Source organism: Ranitomeya variabilis, chromosome 5, assembly GCF_051348905.1.
Source record: "Ranitomeya variabilis isolate aRanVar5 chromosome 5, aRanVar5.hap1, whole genome shotgun sequence".
Lineage (NCBI taxonomy): Eukaryota > Metazoa > Chordata > Amphibia > Anura > Dendrobatidae > Ranitomeya > Ranitomeya variabilis.
In genome coordinates, this window is record NC_135236.1 from 56,497,592 (window position 1) to 56,519,060 (window position 21,469).

At 46.4% G+C, this 21,469-nt stretch overlaps 1 protein-coding gene across 1 annotated transcript in view; it reads right to left on the reverse strand.

The window, feature by feature from the left end:
• The window catches only part of PDE4A (phosphodiesterase 4A), a 903,909-nt gene extending 884,194 nt beyond the window's left edge, over positions 1 to 19,715 (reverse strand). The window contains exon 1 of the mRNA XM_077262038.1: positions 19,503 to 19,715. The gene's annotated coding sequence lies outside the window, so the exon portion shown is untranslated. The remainder of the gene's footprint in view (positions 1 to 19,502) is intronic.
• Positions 19,716 to 21,469: the final 1,754 nt, after the last annotated feature.

Sequence of the window (21,469 nt, forward strand, 5' to 3'; positions counted from 1 at the left end):
CGCTGACATCGCTGAATCGGTGTGTGTGACACCGATCCAGCGATGTCTTCACTGGTAACCAGGGTAAACATCGGGTTACTAAGCGCAGGGCGGCGCTTAGTAACCCGATGTTTACCCTGGTTACCAGCGTAAATGTAAAAAAAAACAAACAGTACATACTCGCCTTTCGGTGTCCAGGTCCCTTGCCGTCTGCTTCCTGCTCTCACTGACTGCCGCCGTACAGTGAGAAGTGAGAGCACAGCGGTGACGTCACCGCTGCGCTCTGCTCTCACTGTACGGCCGGATCTCAGTCAGAGCAGGAAGCAGACGGCAAGGGACCTGGACACCGAAAGGCGAGTATGTACTGTTTGTTTTTTTTGGTAACCAGGGTAAACATCGGGTTACTAAGTGCGGCCCTGCGCTTAGTAACCCGATGTTTACCCTGGTTACCCGGGTGCTGCAGGGGGACTTCGGCATCGTTGAAGACAGTTTCAACGATGCCGAAGTCGTTCCCCTGATCGTTGGTCGCTGGAGAGAGCTGTCTGTGTGACAGCTCCCAAGCGACCACACAGCGACTTACCAACGATCACGGCCAGGTCGTATCGCTGGTCGTGATCGTTGGTAAATCGCTTAGTGAGACGGGGCCTTTAGGTAAAGTCAACAACGTTCACTTATCAGTGCTGTCTCAGCGATGTAGTCCCGGTGGTGAGGCTCCGTCAGCGACGTAGTCCTGATGGCGGGGGAAGGCGGTGTCCTCCGACGTCGGGCCCAGGTGTAGATTCGAGTCCAGAATGTCTTTAGCGGTGCTGCGTTACCTCCCGCAGGCGGACGTTGATCCGGGGTAACAGTTTCCACGTCCAGAGAGGAGTCTTTTTGAGGCGAATTAGCAGAGTAATCAGTATCAGTCACAGTTAAGAAAAACCCAGGAGGGCCCGGAGCACTCTGTGGCAAGGTGCTCCCGGGGAGCGCGGTAATACTGTCCCTGAGCTAATCAGCACTACCCCTCTGCTTTGGGGGTCTCTGACGACGGATACGCCTCTTTCTGGGGGCTCTGGTAAATGCCCGCAGCGTCTGCGGCTCGTTCTCCCCCTGCTTCCAGCAAGTCTCTCTGTGGCCTGCACCCGCACGACAACTGCGCTGCAGTTCCCTCCCCTCAGAGTTTACCCGCGCTTCTCTGCCCCTGCTTTCGCGCGCTTTTCTTTTTATCCTGCCCTCTCCCTGCGTCACTCGGTCTCCTGTCACATGAGCCTGGCTTCCCGTCCGCCCCTCAAATCCGTCTCCCGGAACCCCGACTCCCGGCAACAATGGTTCCACCCGTCTGCACGGCTCACCAGGTCTCCGTCCCCTACATTCCCCCACCCTGTGTGCTCGCCAGTCCCTGGGCGAGGCCTTCGCACTGACAGGTCGCCTACCTGACGGGTTGTTCCACACTTGGGTCTGTCTAGTGTGTAAGTCAGGACTGTAGCGAGTTGGGGGTCTACCTGCAGTAGAACGTTCAGAACGTCGTAGCTCGGGTCCTTGTGTAGGGGGTGTCGGGGGAATGTAGTCAGCGGAAGGGTGACTGGTCAGGGGTAGTGTAGTCGAGATAGGGGGAGTATTTTGACGCCGTTCTTCTTCTTCATCATCTTCTCCATCCCACCAATGGTTGTTGGGGGACTCAGTCGTAGGTGGCTCTTCCCTGATTGCGGATTCCGGGGTGTCCGAGTCAACAGAGCGACACAACCGGAGCATGTTGCGATGGAGAATGCGAGTACCTGTACTTCCGGGGGCCTCAGACTGCACTTCATATACAGGTCCATGCGGGTCTATACGGCGAAGCACCCGATAGGGTGTTTTTTCCCAACGATGGTCTAACTTGTTTTGTGGTCTTTGCTCTCGAACGAGTACTCGATCACCTGGCCGGAACTCTGGGGGTTTTGCTGTAGGGGTGCTCCGGTGCTCCACTTCCCGAATTCGAGTGTGCACCAGTCGGTGTAAGGTCTGCAGCCGATGCCGATGATCACGCACCCACGAAGCCATCCCTGTTCGAGGGACTTCTTCCTCCGAAGACAGTTCCAGATCTGTCAAGCCTTTTCCTGGGCGCCCAAAGACCACTTCATACGGGGTGCGTCCTGTGACTTGATGAACTCTATTGTTGTAGACCCACACTAGGTCAGACACATACTCCGGCCAGCGGGCCTTCTGATCTTGTTCTAGCGCACGCAACATTTGAAGCAAAGTCCGGTTAAACCGCTCACATGCCCCATTTCCCTGGGGGTGATACGGTGTGGTGCGTGACTTATCAATGCCGTAGAGGCGATGCAGCTCATCCATGACTTTGCCCAAGAAACAGGCTCCTTGATCCGAATGTATTCGCCTCGGACAGCCGTAGACTTGAATAAAGTTCTTACAGACAGCACTCGCCGCAGACTCAGCTGTCTGATCGCGGGTAGGGGTGACTACTGCGAACTTTGAAAAATGATCCACCATAACGAGGCAGTGTTCGTAGCCTTGATGCGCTGCTCCAATGGTGATGTAGTCTATCATCAATACTTCAAAAGGGGCAGACGTCGTGATGCTCTGCACAGGCGCCCTTTCCTCCGGTGACTTGGTTAACTCACATTGTCGACATTGTCTACAGGCAGTTTGTACTTCTGCGAGCAGCCGAGGATGATAGAACCGAGTTTGCAGCCACTTAAACGTCCTCTTCACTCCGAAGTGTGCCCCGGACTCATGAGCTTCTTTAGCAACTGCGGCCACCACGGGCCCTGGTAAGACCATCTGCCACGTCGGCCCGGAATCTGCCTGAGCCATGGTTAAGTGGCATAAGAGCCCTTCCTGAAGAGTTAGGCGTTCCCATTGCCGCAGAAGAAGGTTCAGGTCTGACGGACAAAGGAAAGTGTTTTCTAAAATAAGCCTCGGGCATAGTCGTGACTTGCGATCCGGTATCCACCAGACAACGTACAGCCCTCCCTTCAAACTCTGCCCAGACCAGGGGGCAGCTGGCAACCAAATTTCCGGGACTTTCACCACCCATTCGCGGGGACTCTGACTCCGAGCGTCGTCCCCCTAGCTCGGAGCCCTCTAGTTTAACGCCCGACGAGACGAGGCCCTCCCCCTCCGGGGGCACTCCCGTGCGAAATGTCCGGCCTCCCCGCAACCACAGCAAACACCGGGGACCGGATAATATCCTGGACGAGCGCCACGAGCTGGACTCCCAGAACCTTGCCCCCGGGGTAACTCCCTTGGGCTTCGCGCATTTTCTTTTACTTCAGCCAGTTCGTCTCTGATTTGTTTGAGCTCTTGCCGCATCTCCTGAACCCACGACGGCTCACCCCCTCCTGCGGCGGCGGTCTGGATAACCCGAGTCTCTCCTGTCGGGACGGTCATCCCCCTCTCTTGCTCCCGGGTGCGGGCCTCATTGCCTATGTCGGAGAAAGTCAGGCGCGGGTCGACCCGCACTCGTTCACGTAGAGCCTGTTTGGTCAACTCATCCCGCAGTCCCGTCACCAGCTGGTCGCGCAGGGTCACGTCAACATGTCCCATCCTCATACCATCTTTCCGCACGATTGCAATGTTTAGCTCTCGCAGAGCATTCATGTACTGAGTGACAGACTCGCCCTCTTTTTGTCGCCGTCTAAACAACCGGGCCCGCAGCTCTCCCACGTCGGTGGGATCCCCATGCGTCCCCTCTAACACATTTAACACACCGGTAAAAGTATTCCGCTCCGTGGGGGGTCTCAACATCACTGAATCCCAGGCCTCTCCGTCTAAGGCCATAATGGCCACCTCTGCTTCCAGGGCCGGGGTCATAGGATGCATTCTCAGCAGCCCCCGCATCCTTTCAGTCCAGCTCCACAACAACATGTTGCTCCCATTAAACTTGGGCAGATTATTTAACGTGGCCCCCAATGAGAGAGACGCTCTCGGCCCAGCCCCATCCTCCGTATCTTCTGGCTCCCTCTTTGGATCCTGCATCCTGCCGACTACGCCAAATGAAGAGACCGCAGATAAAGAAGGATGCAGGGACAAATGGGAGCCAGAAAGCAAACAGCGTTTTTAACTTTCTTTTAACTTCCAACCAAAAAGATAACAACAGTTTTCCACGCAGGGAACTTGAGTACAAGTCTACAATATCACAGTAAATCCTATCTACTATATAGGTGCCCTGAACTATACCCGCAGAACGCGACAGCGCCTCACTAGTACCTTCCCTACTAAGGTAAAGTCAACAACGTTCACTTATCAGTGCTGTTTCAGCGAAGTAGTCCTGGTGGAGAGGCTCCGTCAGCGACGTAGTCCTGATGGCGGGGGAAGGCGGTGTCCTCAGACGTCGGGCCCAGGTGTAGATTCGAGTCCAGAATGTCTATAGCGGTGCTGCGTTACCTTCCGCAGGCGGACGTTGATCCGGGGTAACAGTTTCCACGTCCAGAGAGGAGTCTTTTTGAGGCGAATTAGCAGAGTAATCAGTATCAGTCACAGTTAAGAAAAACCCAGGAGGGCCCGGAGCACTCTGTGGCAAGGTGCTCCCGGGGAGCGCGGTAATACTGTCCCTGAGCTGATCAGCACTACCCCTCTGCTTTGGGGGTCTCTGACGACGGATACGCCTCTTTCTGGGGGCTCTGGTAATTGCCCGCAGCGTCTGCGGCTCGTTCTCCCCCTGCTTCCAGCAAGTCTCTCTGTGGCCTGCACCCGCACGACAACTGCGCTGCAGTTCCCTCCCCTCAGAGTTTACCCGCGCTTCTCTGCCCCTGCTTTCGCGCGCTTTTCTTTTTATCCTGCCCTCTCCCTGCGTCACTCGGTCTCCTGTCACATGAGCCTGGCTTCCCGTCCGCCCCTCAAATCCGTCTCCCGGAACCCCGACTCTCGGCAACAATGGTTCCACCCGTCTGCACGGCTCACCAGGTCCCCGTCCCCTACATAGGCACAGATTATATTATCTCCTTGTCTCCCTTAAGGTACCTTCACACTAAACGATATCGCTAGCGATCCGTGACGTTGCAGCGTCCTGGATAGCGATATCGTTTAGTTTGACACGCAGCAGCGATCAGGATCCTGCTGTGATATCGCTGGTCGTTGATTAAAGTTCAGAACTTTATTTGGTCGTCAGACCGGCGTGTATCATTGTGTTTGACAGCAAAAGCAACGATACCAGCGATGTTTTACACTGGTAACCAGGGTAAATATCGGGTTACTAAGCGCAGGGCCGCGCTTAGTAACCCGATGTTCACCCTGGTTACCAGTGTAAAATGTAAAAAAAACAAACTACATACTCACCTTCGCGTCCCCCGGCGTCCGCTTCCCACACTGAGCGCCGTAAAGTGAAAGTGAAAGTACAGCACAGCGGTGACGTCGCCGCTCTGCTGTTAGGGCCGGCGCTCAGTCAGTGCAGGAAGCGGACGCCGGGGGACGCGAATGTAAGTATGTACTGTTTGTTTTTTTTACATTTTACGCTGGTAACCAGGGTAAACATCGGGTTACTAAGCGCGGCCCTGCGCTTAGCAACCCGATGTTTACCCTGGTTACCCAGGGGCCTCAGCATCGTTGGTCGCTGGAGAGCGGTCTGTGTGACAGCTCTCCAGCAATCAAACAGCGACGCTGCAGCGATCGGCATCATTGTCGCTATCGCTGCAGCGTCGCTTAATGTGAAGGTACCTTTAGTAATTGATGTAAACAGAGTTAGTACTGCCGGCCTGTTTGCCACTTCTAAATGATGTAGGTACTGGTAGTAATGTCTCCTCGCCTCTCCTAGTAATTCTGCTTGCTGCTTGTAACTGATGTAGGCATAGGTAGTCCTCTCTTTGTCTCACCCAGTAATTGATGTAGATGTGGCGCCCCAGGGTCCTGGTGGTCACAGTAGCATTGCTTTCCTCACGGGTAGAGGGATGTTACGTTTGGAAGCAATGAAGGATATCTTTTATCAGGTAACCACCATACACACAACATGTCCACACTCCAGGCCACAAGGGGGAGCTTTTGATCCTATTTACTAGGTAACTCCCCTATATATATTGTGGTTTGGAGGGAAAGAGAGATTAGATTGTCTGAGAGACAGCAGGGAGCAGACCGACCTAGAGGGTTAGAAGGTCTGAAGGGGCCGTGTAGTCCGAAGTACTACAGCTCCTGGAAAGAGAAATACAGAAAGCCGAACATTGTTCAGTGAGCGTGAAGGAGAGCGAAGCACAGGAGAGAAACATCAGGGGAGACCAGCTAGGAGCAGGCTGCCTCCCTCTGAAGCGCAGATAACCGGTAGCCAGACCACCAAGGTTGTAAGGACTCTAAGACTTGCATCAGAAACCGGCAGGACAGCTGAACTGCAAGTTACCTGTCCGCCTTAATACCCAGGAGGCACAGTGACACCTATAGAGCCCGGGGCGTGCTAGAGTCCCTGTAAAAAGGCTCAAGTCACAAGTCATACGGGTTATGTCCTATCCTACAGTATATGGGGGACAGAGGGAACAACTGTGAGGACCTTATTTGAAGCCATAGGCAGTAAGGGACAACACCACCGCGCTAGAGGAAGGCTTTTAACTCCACCTAGTAAAGTGGACTCTGGATTCGCTTCCAAGCCGGCCGGACCCTGCCTGCCCTGTGATCTGGTGCCCTGGACTGTGGCTGCCTGAAGTCTTCAGTAAACCAGGTAAAGAGACTGCAAACCTGTGTCCTCGTTCTTTACTGCGCCACTCACCATCTTCCATCTACACACCGGGAGCCCTGGGGACATACTTCACCTGTGGGAAGTTATACCATCTAGCTGCCATAACATCACCCCAGAGGACCCCTTAAAGCAGCATCAGTCCCCACTGACCGAATACCACAGGTGGCGTCACGAACATAAAGTCTATTCAACAAATCCCTTTAACGACTTTCCCCTTTTACATGGGCGACCAGGGCCATGGACCGGGTCACCACCGTGACATCCGCCTGTGAACACCGGACCCGGTACCGAGCACCCCACGGCCCTGGCGGGCGACTCATCTATACAACTAATACTGCCTTTCTGTTCGCCACTTATAAATGATGTAAGCTCAGATAGCACCGTCTGCTTGTCTCTCCTAGTACATGATGTAGACACAACTAGCACTACTTCTGTTTGCTGCTTGCAACTGATGTTGGCACAGATTATACTGTTTCCTTGTCTCCCTCAGAAATTGATGTAAACATAGATAGTACTGCCTACCTGTTCGTCACTTGTAAGGCCATGTGCACACGTTCAGGATTTTTCGCGTTTTTTTCGCGTTTTTTCGCTATAAAAACGTGATAAAAATGCGAAAAAAACGCTTACATATGCCTCCTATTGTTTACAGGGTATTCCGCATTTTTTGTGCAAATGTTGCGATTTTTTCCGCGAAAAAATCGCATCGCGGAAAAAAAAGCAACATGTTCATTAAAAATGCGGAATTGCAGGGATTCCGCACACCTAGGAGTGCATTGATCTGCTTACTTCCCGCACGGGGCTGTGCACACCATGCGGGAAGTAAGCAGATTATGTGCGGTTGGTACCCAGGGTGGAGGAGAGGAGACTCTCCTCCACGGACTGGGCACCATATAATTGGTCAAAAAAAAAAGAATTAAAATAAAAAATAGTCCTATACTCACCCTTTGATGGACCCCGAAGTGTTCCCGCCTCTCCGGTGCATGCTCTCTCTTCGGTTCCTATAGATCGTGTGGTTCAGGACCTGTGATGACGTCACTGTCTTGTGATTGGTCGCGTGACCGCTCATGTGACTCACGCGACCAATCACAAGCCGCGACGTCATCACAGGTCCTGAACCACACCGGCATCTATAGGAGAACGGACGCCGCTGAGGAGATCGTCTGGGTGAGTATAACCATTTTTTATTTTTTTTATTATTTTTAAACATTCTATCTTTTACTATAGATGCTGCATAGGCTGCATCTATAGTAACAAGTTGGTCACACTTGTCAAACAGTATGTTTGACAAGTGTGACCAACTTGTCAGTCAGTTTTCCAAGCGATGCTACAGATCACCTGAACCCATCAACTCTCACAAGCTCTTGTGATTGGATGGATACATATGTAATACAGGTAACCAGACAACCCTTTTATATCCTGTCAGCAAGTTTCTAGAGCCCGAACTAATGTCATCTATGTAAAGTCCGTACCTCGGTTTCATAAAAATCTATCTGCATTTTTTTTTTTTGCAAATGAGCTTCAAGTACAGGGGGCTTGGCTCTGTTCTTATACCTATCCTTCCTCTATCCCTCTTTCTTCGCCTATTGCCGGCCTCTTGTCAGTGACTGACAGGTCACTCTTCTCTGTAACTTTCTCCCCCACCCAAGATTTCCACAAGCACCGTCATTCCCAGGACCGGTGCATGTGCAGACCGATAATCCGGTTATTAGGACCTTGAACATCACTAGGACCTTACCACTATGCAAATGCCACCCATGGGGGTATAAAAACCCATTGACAGGTTCCCTTTAACAAACACTCTTAAAGTCATCTTTGGAAATTGTTAAAGAAACACTCTAGGAAAAACAAATTCGATGACTTTTGTCTTTGGCTTTCTTATGCATTACCCCCTCAGTCCCTACACTAGGTATCAGACACCAAATCAGATTTTCCTGTAGTTTTCCTCTGATTTTCTTCTCCCACATACGAGAGAATATGGTATAAGGACTGACAAGTGTAAGTGGACGGCTATATTTTTTTGAGGACATTTATTACTTCCCTAACTGCTCTTTAATGCAGTCAGATTTTGCAGCCAACAGGGAAAATCTGCTGGCACCAGAGAACTCGGTCTGGCCTTGGCTTTTCAATAAATCTGAAATGTAATTTATATTGAATGAATTGATTGTGATTCCTCGTCCACCAGGTATCAGATTTACTATAACGATATTTTTCTCTAACGTAATACATTCTCATTTCCAGATGTGACCATGACAATATAATACGGAGACTATTAGAAATATAACACTTAATATAAATTTAGATGAACGAAAACATTGAAAAAAAACAAACAATTCCTTTATTATAGAGAACTTGTCAGGTCCCCCGTGACCCCAGAGCCACCAGCAGTGGTGTCTGCATATGTAGACACCCGGCCAAACAGTTCCTGCGTTATATCCCAAACATATATAGATCTGTACAAAAAGTATTTCTAAAGTCTGTTAATGACATGTAAATGAGGGCTTTGACTAGTCGAGGGGGTGTCCCCAGATTAGTCGGCCCACTACGCATGTTATTACGCATGTTATCAAGTGCCAGCGACACCAGAAGTGTCATACTTACCCACTTTCCCACTCATCATTGATCCTCTAAAGCCGGGTGTATGAGACCCGATCATTCGCAGTGCGCCTCTCTGATGCCGGGACACATACACCTGGCTTCAGAGGATCAATGATGAGTGGGGAAGAAGCTACGCGCATGCGCGAGGTAAGTATGGCGCATTAGAACAAACTCCAGCTCACCATCGTTAACATCCTTGAAGACTCGGAGCACGGAACCGCTGTGTCAAGGTGTGGAGGAATCAAGAAAATGATGAGGAATCCAGCTCAACGAGATAGTGAAAAAACTCTTTTCTTTATTCACTTAAAAAAATGTGTTCAGTGGAAGATAAAAACATCAGCAATTACAGAAAATAAAATGCGATATCAACTCGTTTCTGGTGACCAAGCACCCTTAGTCATGATCATGTTTTTATCCTCCACTGAACACATTTTTTTAAGTGAATAAAGAAAAGAGTTTTTTCACTATCTCGTTGAGCTGGATTCCTCATCATTTTCTTGAAGTATGGCGCATGCAATGTCGCCGGCGCTTGTTAGTTATGTTATCACACCCACAAGGGTGTGATAACATGCTTAGTGAGCCGACTAGTCTGGGGACACCAACGCCTCCTTGACTAGTCAAAGTCCTCATAAATGGACTGTAGATATACTTTTTCTAAAGATCTATTTATGTATGTAATATAACACAGGGACTGCTAGGCAGGGCGTCTACGTACTGTATGCAGATGTAACTTCTGGGGGTACTGGGGACCTTACAGATTACCTTTAAAGGGATTGTCCATATCAGCCATCCTTAGGACAGGTCATTAATATCAGACATCTGGACCCCCACTGATCAGCTGTTACATGGTCCCGGGAGGTTGGAGTTAAACAGTATACAGACTCAGAAGACCTCAATGTCGTACACTGTGCCAAGTGCTTTCTAAGGTACTGCAGGTCAATTCCCATGGAAGTCAATGGGAGTTGAGCTGCAGAATCCAAGAACGGTCACTACATTCGGAGCTGTGCTGTTTTGGCTCCTGTCAAGGATCACACCAGAAAGACCATGCAGATACCACCGCTGCCACCAATTGTCAAATATCACAGTCTTAGAGGTCGTGCAGATCCACCCGCTGTTAACTTTTTGTCACTAACAGCTCTCTGCTGCCCCCTATCATCCAGAAAATTACCCGATTGACTGACTATTAACAGAGAAGGTCGCAGGCTGTTTTCACAAATAGGCTGGTTATTCTGAAATTAACAATGAGCGTAGTGAACTACTTGCTGCCACCACCAATAATTTATTCAGGCCAACTGGATGCCTGACAGGTAGCCTATGGCTTTGGGGTGTGGTTTACAGAGCAAAAGGAACAGAACTACTAAATTATATATTTAATCCAGAACGATAGGTAGTGTTTATACAAATTTTAAAAAACATACTAAAGATTTTACAAAGAGGACAAAACAATGCACCATAAACAGTTACATACATTACAATGGATTAAGAAACTTACTATGCTGGACACAGAGATAGCTCAGCTAGCGAATGGAAGCGATTGAAAATGTCTAGTTAACATGGATCAAGCCTAAACTGATATGTATCTTCCTTAGCATTGAACACAGATCATAATTTGTCTTGACCTTTTATCAACATCTAAATAACAACCACACACCCTCCGATGATGACCTCAGATCTGCTCGATTGTGGGATGTTCTCAGGCCTTCAGGATTTTAGGAAATTCCAACATTAACAATATCTTCACTCCTGACAATCGCAGAAGTTCGAGATCGCTGCCATATTTTTTTAGCAGGATTTTACCTTTCCATAGATAGCTGACACCAGCTATGTCATGTTTACTATCTGGCCACTATTGATTTGGGGCTTATAGGCAGGTATCACAGTTATGAAAAAATATGCATATTCTTCCTCGATTAGTCCTGAAGTTGAGATGTACCGTATTTTTCGGACTATAAGACGCACCAAACCATAAGATGCACCCCAAATTTTGGGGTAGAAAATAACAGAAAAAAAGATTTTTATAAGATGGGGGTCCGTCTTGTTGTCCGAATTTAAGGTATCTTACCTGAGGGCCGGTGGTGGTACAGCGGGGTCACAGTGGGGATACCAGGTGTCAGACCCTCACGAATTTGATATAGATCACATATTCTACAGATAGATCATCAATATTAAAGTTGAGGACGATCTCTTTAATACAGTCCTCATATTTCGAAGATGCCAATAACATCTAATCGGCGAGGGTGCCAGGTGTCGCTCTCCCACTGATCAGATATTGATCCTAAAAATAGGCCATTGATAAAAAAAAGTAGTGGCTAACCTTCTTTACCAACTACAGAAGGAGTGATAAAGTTTATTTCCGGTTTATTTCCATCATTCCTTTATAGGTATAGTGTTCCTCTAAGAAATCAACCAAAATCGCTCATGCAAGTGACAAGAAGTACAAAAATCCTAAATGATGCATAAGGTATACTGGCACTATGACTAATTAGCTTTATGGCTTTCCTGGGAATTGTAAGGTCTAATAGAGGAACAATAATCCCAGATGAATAATTATACTGTGGCTACATTCAACCGGTGCAATAATTCATTAGGAATGTTATGGAATGTGTCACTCATATGCTCTGAATCTGTATGAGCCATCAGCACTTCCACTTCAGCAATGGAATAGAGACCCTGAAATATGGCCGTACAGATACTACCTTATATTCGGATCAGCCCTTACGAACCATCCTTTTCACAATATATGTACATGACCGGAGGAGCTAGTTGAAATTCCCTATTTTATTCTGATTTGTGTCTGATTTAAGTTAAAATATAAATAAATTTCCAATCTTAAATGCTGTATACTCCTTTTTCATGTAAAAAAAAAATTTTTTTTAAATACATTAGTATTTGTCTTTAGTTAACAATGTTGATCTAAGTCTTAGTAAGCTTTCTTCTCTCATTCATTTTCAGGTCCCCCTGTTAGGCAGTTTGTAAAAAGTTTTAGCTTATTGTTATTAGGAGTGTCCCTCCCTGTAATACAGGCTGGATGTAAGCCATTGTGCCTTCATATCAGCACAGCTTCTATCCTAATTTTCTCTACATGTTCTTTACTCCTTTTTTAAAGCCTGCCCTCCCAGAGGAATTTTCTCCCCTATCCACTGCAGATCTGTATACAACCCACCTCCCAGCTGCTATTTCTAACAGTGAGAGGAGGGAAAGCAGTCAGAACCAGAACGTCTCATGGATTTGTTCAAAAGCACTCAGCAAGATAAAAGATATCTAGACACTATGCAGGAGGAAACTGGTAGAAAAATGTTAATGAAGACTATTTAGCTTGTTTCTTAAACTCTGCATTTGGGAAGCAAATGAACAGTAAAAAAAAAAAAAGTGTGTGGAAGTGTATATCATTTTTTAAGAGGGGTTGTCTCATGAAGACTACCCCAGGCCATGTTGTACTAATTAAATTATTGAACACCGTGGAGACATGAGTGTCAGTGGGTGCTCTCATCTACTGGCCCGCATGTCTTTAGAAAGACCTCATAGACCAGGGTTCATTCGACTAAATGCCCACTCTCTTTTCCCGTTGGCATAATACTACTCAGATGACACAGTGTGAGGGTAAAACAGTGTGGCAATACCACATAGTACAATAACACATAGTACAGTCCCATCAAGTACAAAAGATGGTGCAAATTACAGAGTCTTACCCTTTCGCTGGCTCGCTGTGATTAGAGCAGCTGCAACTTCGGGTCTTCCAGGACCAACTAACCCCAAAAGTGGTGGGCACCCACAGAGAGGAAGTAACGACAAGCTTAGGAAGCTGACAGTCCATTGAGTTACGTGACCATGTGACCCGATTGTCCCAACCTGGCTTCTCCGAACGTCTTCATGGGGTCAGGTAACTGGATGGTCCCAACCTAGCTTTTCTGAATGTGTCCATGGTGCCAGGTAACTGGATGGTCCAAACCTGGCTTCTCTGAATGTCTCCATGGCGCCAGCTAACTGGATGGTCCCAACCTGGCTTCTCGAAATGTCTCCATGGGGCCAGGTGACCGGATGGTCCCAACCTGGCTTCTCCAAACCTTTCCATGTGGCCAGTGATCTGTATTAAAATACCTAGGGACATAGCCCCTTAACCTGGCATCTTGTAGAATCTCACATTTGTATTCCTCCAGTTGGAGTCATGGTGTTTTGGCTACTGTCATGTAGAGTCTCTCTAGGAACAGAGGCAAGTCCCCTTTTATAGTTTACAACTGTCCTTCAGGCCATCATCCATAGGTCAGGGCAAAGGTGGGATGGGGACAACGCTCATTGTTTGAGTATTCCATCAATTTGCATAATTTATTCTTCAATGTTTGCAGGTGAACGAACTGCATAGCCTGGGACAATAGGTAATCAACATATTAGCAAACATCAATTTTTCGATTTCCCAGCGTCCCTGTCCTCCAAGGATAGCAGCACAATAATCAATTCAAGAGTCAATGTTTAGGCTCATGTGAACAATGGTCTTTGTCTCTTGACCCACCAAAGAAAAACACATCAATTTAAGAGTCAACATTCAGGCTCATATGAACAATGGCCTATGTCTCTTGACCAACTGAAGAAAAATATGTCTGGCCTAATTAAGAATAAGTGCTGTGTCGTCACAAATACGTTTATGATGGATGCAAAAATATTACACATTAAAGTTCCGACATTTGAAGGATTTATACTGATTGGCATAATTGGGAATTTTTATCCCTTGTACAGGTCAATTATCATCTGCCTTAGAAGGATTTTTTCTATTTCCTTTGGGAAAACAGTGAAGGATTAAAGAAGCATTCTCACTAACGTTTTTCCCAAAACCTGTGTAAATGTGAGGCACATTAATATAGTTGCCGATTGCTGTGTTGTCCGGTTTCCAGCTCTGTTCTGCTCCTCTGCCGAGTCATGTGACAGCAATTCAGCTACTCCAGAGGACACTGCGCCCAATGGGGCTGATTAATCAAGACTGGCGTAATGCACGGTCCCACTATACATCTCTTGGTAGAGTGCAAAGCGACAAATTCATTAAGAGGCGTATGCTGCTTAACTAATTTGGAGCATCTTGAAAGCAGCATGTGGCTCCGTACACCGCACCATCAATGCTCCTGCAATGAGAGACTGGAGTACCATTTCTTGAGTATCCAAAACAGTCACTTTTAATTAATAAAACGGGCAGACGTGGCCACGTCCTGTCTTTCTTCCTCCCCAGCTCAACCCTAGCAAATGCCAAAAGTTTCAACGTGGAATTTTGCAACTTTTCTGGCTATAAAGCTTTGATGAACCAGCCCCTATGTATGACCCAGAAATCTATTTTACAATTTAAGTCTACGGAGTCTCGTTCTGACACTTCATAGACTTTGTAAAATCCATTTCCGGGTCACAGAGAGGATAGTTAGACCCAGAGAGTCTGAATCAACGCCACGTGACTCAGAAGAGGAGTGAAGCAGCGCTGTAAACTGGAGAAGACGGCGATCGGTGAGTATATTATATCAATACATCGAAACTTCACTACACCCACAGGATTAGAGGAAAAAGTTATTGGGAATGTTTTTAAAGATTGGACTTGATAGACCTTAGTAGAGATAAGAATGCATTTTGGCCTACGCTCAGTAGTGCCGTTGAGGCTTACATCTGAAGCCCTGGAAAACGGGATTTGGACTCTTGTACCATTGACTGTAATGATGCAGATGGAGTCACTTTGTGCTCTGTTACACATCATTTTCGGCAGTGTTCGTTTATTTGAGGTGGGAACCAAGACATGGTCAACTGCGTCTTGGAGCCCACCTCCAATAAGTGGATAGAGCCAAAAATTTTGTCTGACGGAGAATAAAGTGACTTCTTCGTTTTCCAGGGCTTAAGATGTAAGCCCCTACATTTAGGAAACGTATAGTTTGTGCCTACCCAAAACTAAAACTTGACTTTAAGAGTTTATTTGTTATCTCATCCACCCATACCTCACGTACCCCTTATCTACTTAAATGCTTCCAACAGCTGAAGGTGCGCTACAGTACATCAAGACCAGGGTCAAGGCTGATTTATTCTCAGCAAGCCTCAAACAAAGGAGAGGTTTATGCTGCCGATGACTTCCATTCCCATAGAATCGACTAGACTCAACTGTAACGAACCCTCAGCTGTGATAAGTAACATTCCTGTAACAATTTAGAGAAATTACATATTTATAATCATCCCCAGAATGAAGTTTAGATCCCACCTGATGTTTCATGAGACGTTCAGAATATGCTGCCCTGCTCCTGTACATTGGGAATAATATTATTTATGGCCAATATATGACTTCTGCACTGCATTTGTCACCAGTATTCCCCTATGCAGACCCCATCTCTAATTTTTAGTTGTCTCTGTGCTAGTGGGTAGAGACTTGCTGCTATGATGTCTCCCATACACAGCACACGCAGACATGAGGGATTCCTGCTCTCCTGCCTCTATGTAGCACTTGTTCAGAAGCAGCAGCAGCATAGAGGACTATTTAGAGCAGTACTGAGCAGTGAAACTGTGAATACAGCACAGGCGTGAGAAACATTTATTATACAGTTGCACCTTGGTTTGTCTGTTTCTCACTTTATCCTTTAAAGAGGACCTGTCACTTGGTCCAAAGTTGAATACCTTGTAAATAATCCCTGAACTCCCCTGATTCTGCCTCTTTTTTTCCTTTTGTGCTGTGTCATTCTATTGCAGAGATATTCACATTTGTTGCGTTTGGGGCGCACTATGGGAAATCTCTGCTTTCAGTCCAACTGTGCATTTCTTAAACACTTCCTCTGGGGGGGTGCGCTTTCACCACTCCCACGCAGATGCTGCCAATCACAGATCGGCAGCATCTGGGAGGGGTGAAAGCACATACTCCAGGGAAGATTGAAGAAACACGAAGTTGGACTGCAAGCAGAGATTTCACATACTGGATTCCAAAAGAAATAAATGTGAATTTCTCGGTAATAGAGCGAGTCAGCAGAAAACGGAAAGGAGCAACAGAATCATAGGAGTTCAGGGATTTTTACAAGGTATTTAACGCAATGTTTTGAGCAAGTGACGGGTCTTTTTTAACTGTGCTTGCCTGCTCCCTCCCCTCTATAGTAATTAATAGGTAGCTGTAATCTAGCCTCAGAGAGCTGACAGTCTATTTTCTTTTGACCAAGACAGATATAGCTTTTCTAGAGCAAATGAAGAGTTCAGGAAGAAAAGAGGGAGGTGAATAACTGGCTCATAAGCGGAGAAAGAATCATATGTCTCAAATAAGATATGTTTACAAAGTTTCTTATTTTCACTTATACTATTAATTAATGCAAATTCTTTGAAACAACAGTGACCATTTATAGTTGTTATACTACTAAGACAATCCCTATCCATATTGCCTCATAGGGAATAAACACATAGTAGAGGGGCTCCCTAGACATGGTAAACCACCCTCTAGGAGCCAAGGCAGTGACACAGTGAACTTCAACTGCTCCTGTTCTGGCGGACACTGATCAAGTGTATATCACATATTTGCACTGTTGTAATGGTTGCCTGTACTTTCAGAAATGTTCTCATGATGAGAGAACCCCATAAGGGGAATTTGTCAATAATTTGGGCTAGGCAAGCAAAAGTACTACAGGATAGGGCAGTGTAAAACCTATCCAAGGGTGCATGTTTTGTCGCAAGATGGTGCTCCATTGCTTTTAATTTCATCTTTATTCATATGTAAATTAGCTCTGCAAGTGCACTGCTGGGTGTATGTAACTGTGCACTTGCAGTTCTTGCCTCCTCTTCACTTCTAGTAGATGGCGCCACCCCTGCTTCATGATTGGCAGTGAAGACAGACATTCTACTGCATTACCTCACCTCTGCTCTCCAATGTCAATCATGAAGAGGAGAAGAGGAGAGAGGCGCCGGCGGGGAGAATCAAAGAGGAGCGAGGGACTGCAAGTGCACTGCTGGTTGTATGTAACTGTGAACTTGCAGTTCTTGCCTCCACTTCACTTCTCCTAGATGGCGCCACCCCTACTTCATTAATGACAGTGAAGACAGACGTTCTACTGCATTACCTCACCTCTGCTCTCCAATGTCAATCATGAAGAGGAGGGACGCACCGGTTGGGGAGAAGAGAAGAGGAGCCAAGAACTGCAAGTGCACTGCTGGCTGTATGTAACTGTGCACTTGCAGTTCTTGCCTCCTCTTCACTTCTCCTAGATGGCACCACCCCTGTTTTATGACTGGCAGAGACAACAGATGTACTACTGCATTTCCTTACCTCCGCTCTCCATTGTCAATCCATTGTCAATCACAAAGCGGAGGGAGAAGAGAAGAGGAGCCGGGGACTGCAAGTGCATGTGCAAACCTGCTTTGCATATGAAAAAATGACGAATTTCAGAGCAGGTATACTTAGAAAGGTTTTACCCTGCCCAATCTTGCTTGCCTAGGACAAATCTGACTGACAGGTTCCCTTTAAAATTCCACAGTAATTCCCAGATATAGATTCTCTTAAAAATACAATTAAAAAAAAGTTCATCTATATCTATCACCACTGCAAAGAGTACTAAGCAATCAGTAAGTTCTTGTGTTAAGGCTACGTCTGACCCTTACTTGACGACAATATTGACAACACAGAGAGAAGATCGATGGTTATAGATGTGCTCCACCAGAGAAGAGAGGGAAGAGGAGCATGCTCGCACTATCTAACCAAAGTCTTGACATATCCCCTATGGCTTGTATTGAAGGAGCAGATCAATGTGCTAAAAGGTCACTAATTCCCTTAACCAACAACGCCGAGAGATTCCACGGCAAATGTAATGAGCCTATTCGAGCAATTCATTAATTCATTGTCACTATATTTATTTTTTTAAAGGGGAGTCCGGTTTAAAAAAAAGGTAGTGAGATGAGCCTAAATTAGTTAGGCAGAGAATGTACTAATGAACTTTACATCTGAAAGCCGCCCAAAAGTTTATCTCCGATTTGTGTACAATATAGGATAGTAGAGATGGGCAGATCGATTGGCGGGACTCAGGCCCATCCGTTGGGTCAGTAGTCTGAGGCCTCTGATTACTTTTTAATTGGCGGGATCTCATTACAGTACTATCTCAGTAATGGGAAAATCCGTCTTCACCGAAGACAGATTTTACCCCTTGAACTGAGAATTTTTCAAGAACGAACGAGCAGATTTATCTTACAAGACATATTACAAGGTTTCTTATTTGAACGTGAATTATTAAATTATGGGGGGGGAAAACTAAAATAAAGGTTACTCTTTAAATAGATTGAATTTTTCTAATTGAAAACAAGTTCATTTGCAAGAAGCCGCTGTGATGGGCAATGTAGTCCCCAGATATCTGCCAACGTCGGCACAGAAGATCCGCCATGTGGTTACCTAACCAAGCATGGCCGATACTGTCGCTCTTGTGGAATCACATCCTGACCTGAGCAAAATACGTTGTCTGACATCTCTTTACGCTCATTTATCTGCGGTAAATCTCTCCTCTACCACATATTCCCAGCGCTCTACTATGAGTCGGCAGCGACCCTACGGCTCAAGTAATGTCATTCATCAATATCCATGAATCCCCAGAACTATCTCCGATTTACATAGAAATGAGACATATTAGCATCGAGATACAACGCGGGGAGATCGATGGTGGTCAATGTGCTTGCACGCAACGAAAACAGATATAGGCAAAATATCATTGACCCCCCACCAGCCCTAACCTGTGACACCAAAAATGGACTACAGGTCCCGTCATCCTTAGCACAGGGTCACATAGACATAGGAAGTTGTGGATCAGCTGGAGCGTTGGGGAAAAGGATAGAAAAAGGGCGAATTCTTCGCCGTCTGGTATCACAAAGCTGAACGGGGACCTAAGAGGGGACACCAATCCCCGGAGGTAGTCTACACTAGAGTGCGAGCTCTGCAGAGCAGGAGGACCATGCATTCGTGAAATGGTGCAGTGTAGTCATCCGTTGTATGGGATCTACTATGAGAATGTAGAGGATATAGCGGGACAGGTCGTTCCCAGCCAGATTAGGGAACTTCTTGGTAATCCGCCAAGTGCACCGGGGAGGCTATGGGGTTCCTCTTGGTGTAAACAAGTGTAAATGCAGAAAACAGTGAGAGAAGGACTGATCCAGCTGCGGCAGGATGCTCTCCAGCTTTCCCACCGCTGCTAGCACGCTGCTCTATTCTTCCCAGAGCATCTTACTAGTACGGCCGCCGGAGAAGACAAATGTTCAGCTTTTTTTTGTATTAAAGAGAAAAAATTGTAATAAGGGTTTGGAGGGTGAGCAAAGCAGAGGGTCCTACCTTGCAAGGGAAGATGTGAGCGTTCAGGCTGCATCTATGACAGTGACTGTCTCCTGGAGAAAACCAATTGACAGGGAATCCTTTGTTGACTGTCTGTTATCTGTGGTGTGTGCTTTCTCCTTATAGGGGAGAGACAGGAGCAGCAGCCGAGACAGGAGGTGTGTAAGGGGGATATCTGATTAACATCCATTCACTCCAAGAGAGGGGCCTCACATTTAATTAGGGGAGGCGATGACCAGGAGGAGCTATGGAAAGGGCTATAGAGAGCGTCAGGAGGGGCTATAGGGGTTACAGGAGGTTATATGGCCACCTATGGAGGAAATACCGAGGTGTATGGTGTAAGAGGAGGAGATATAGGAGGATATATGGAGTAATAGGGGGAGATATAGGGAGATATATGGAGTAATAGGAGGAGATATAGGAGGATATATGGAGTAATAGGAGGAGATATAGGGGGATATATGTAGTAATAGGAGGCGATATAGGAGGATATATGGAGTAATAGGAGGAGATATAGGAGGATATATGGGGTAATAGGAGGAGATATAGGAGGATATATGGGGTAATAGGAGGAGATATAGGGGGATATATGGGGTAAGAGGGGGAGATATAGGAGGATATATGGAGTAATAGGAGGAGATATAGGGGGATATATGGAGTAATAGGAGGAGATATAGGAGGATATATGGAGTAATAGGAGGAGATATAGGGAGGATATATGGAGTAATAGGAGGAGATATAGGGGGATATATGGAGTAATAGGAGGAGATATAGGAAGGATATATGGAGTAATAGGAGGAGATATAGGGAGGATATATGGAGTAATAGGGGGAGATATAGGGAGGATATATGGAGTATAGGAAGATTAGGGGGATATAGGGAGTGGGGTAATAGGGGGAGATATAGGAGGATATATGGAGTAATAGGAGGAGATATAGGGGGATATATGGAGTAATAGGAGGAGATATAGGAGGATATATGGGGTAATAGGAGGAGATATAGGGGGATATATGGGGTAATAGGGGGAGATATAGGAGGATATATGGAGTAATAGGAGGAGATATAGGGGGATATATGGAGTAATAGGAGGAGATATAGGAGGATATATGGAGTAATAGGAGGAGATATAGGGAGGATATATGGAGTAATAGGGGGAGATATAGGGAGGATATATGGAGTAATAGGAGGAGATATAGGAGGATATATGGAGTAATAGGAGGAGATATAGGAGGATATATGGAGTAATAGGAGGAGATATAGGGGGATATATGGAGTAATAGGAGGAGATATAGGAGGATATATGGAGTAATAGGAGGAGATATAGGGGGATATATGGAGTAATAGGAGGAGATATAGGGGGATATATGGAGTAATAGGAGGAGATATAGGAGGATATATGGAGTAATAGGAGGAGATATAGGAGGATATATGGAGTAATAGCAGGGGATATAGGGGGGATATATGGAGTAATAGGAGGGGATATAGGGGGGATATATGGAGTAATAGGGGGAGATATAGGGAGGATATATGGTGTAATAGGAGGAGATATAGGGAGGATATATGGAGTAATAGGAGGAGATATAGGAGGATATATGGAGTAATAGGAGGAGATATAGGGGGATATATGGAGTAATAGGAGGAGATATAGGAGGATATATGGAGTAATAGGAGGAGATATAGGAGGATATATGGAGTAATAGGGGGAGATATAGGGAGGATATATGGGGGTAATAGGAGGAGATATAGGAGGATATATGGAGTAATAGGAGGAGATATAGGAGGATATATGGAGTAATAGGAGGAGATATAGGGAGGATATATGGAGTAATAGGAGGGGATATAGGGGGGATATATGGAGTAATAGGAGGGGATATAGGGGGGATATATGGAGTAATAGGAGGAGATATAGGGGGGATATATGGAGTAATAGGAGGAGATATAGGGGGATATATGGAGTAATAGGAAGG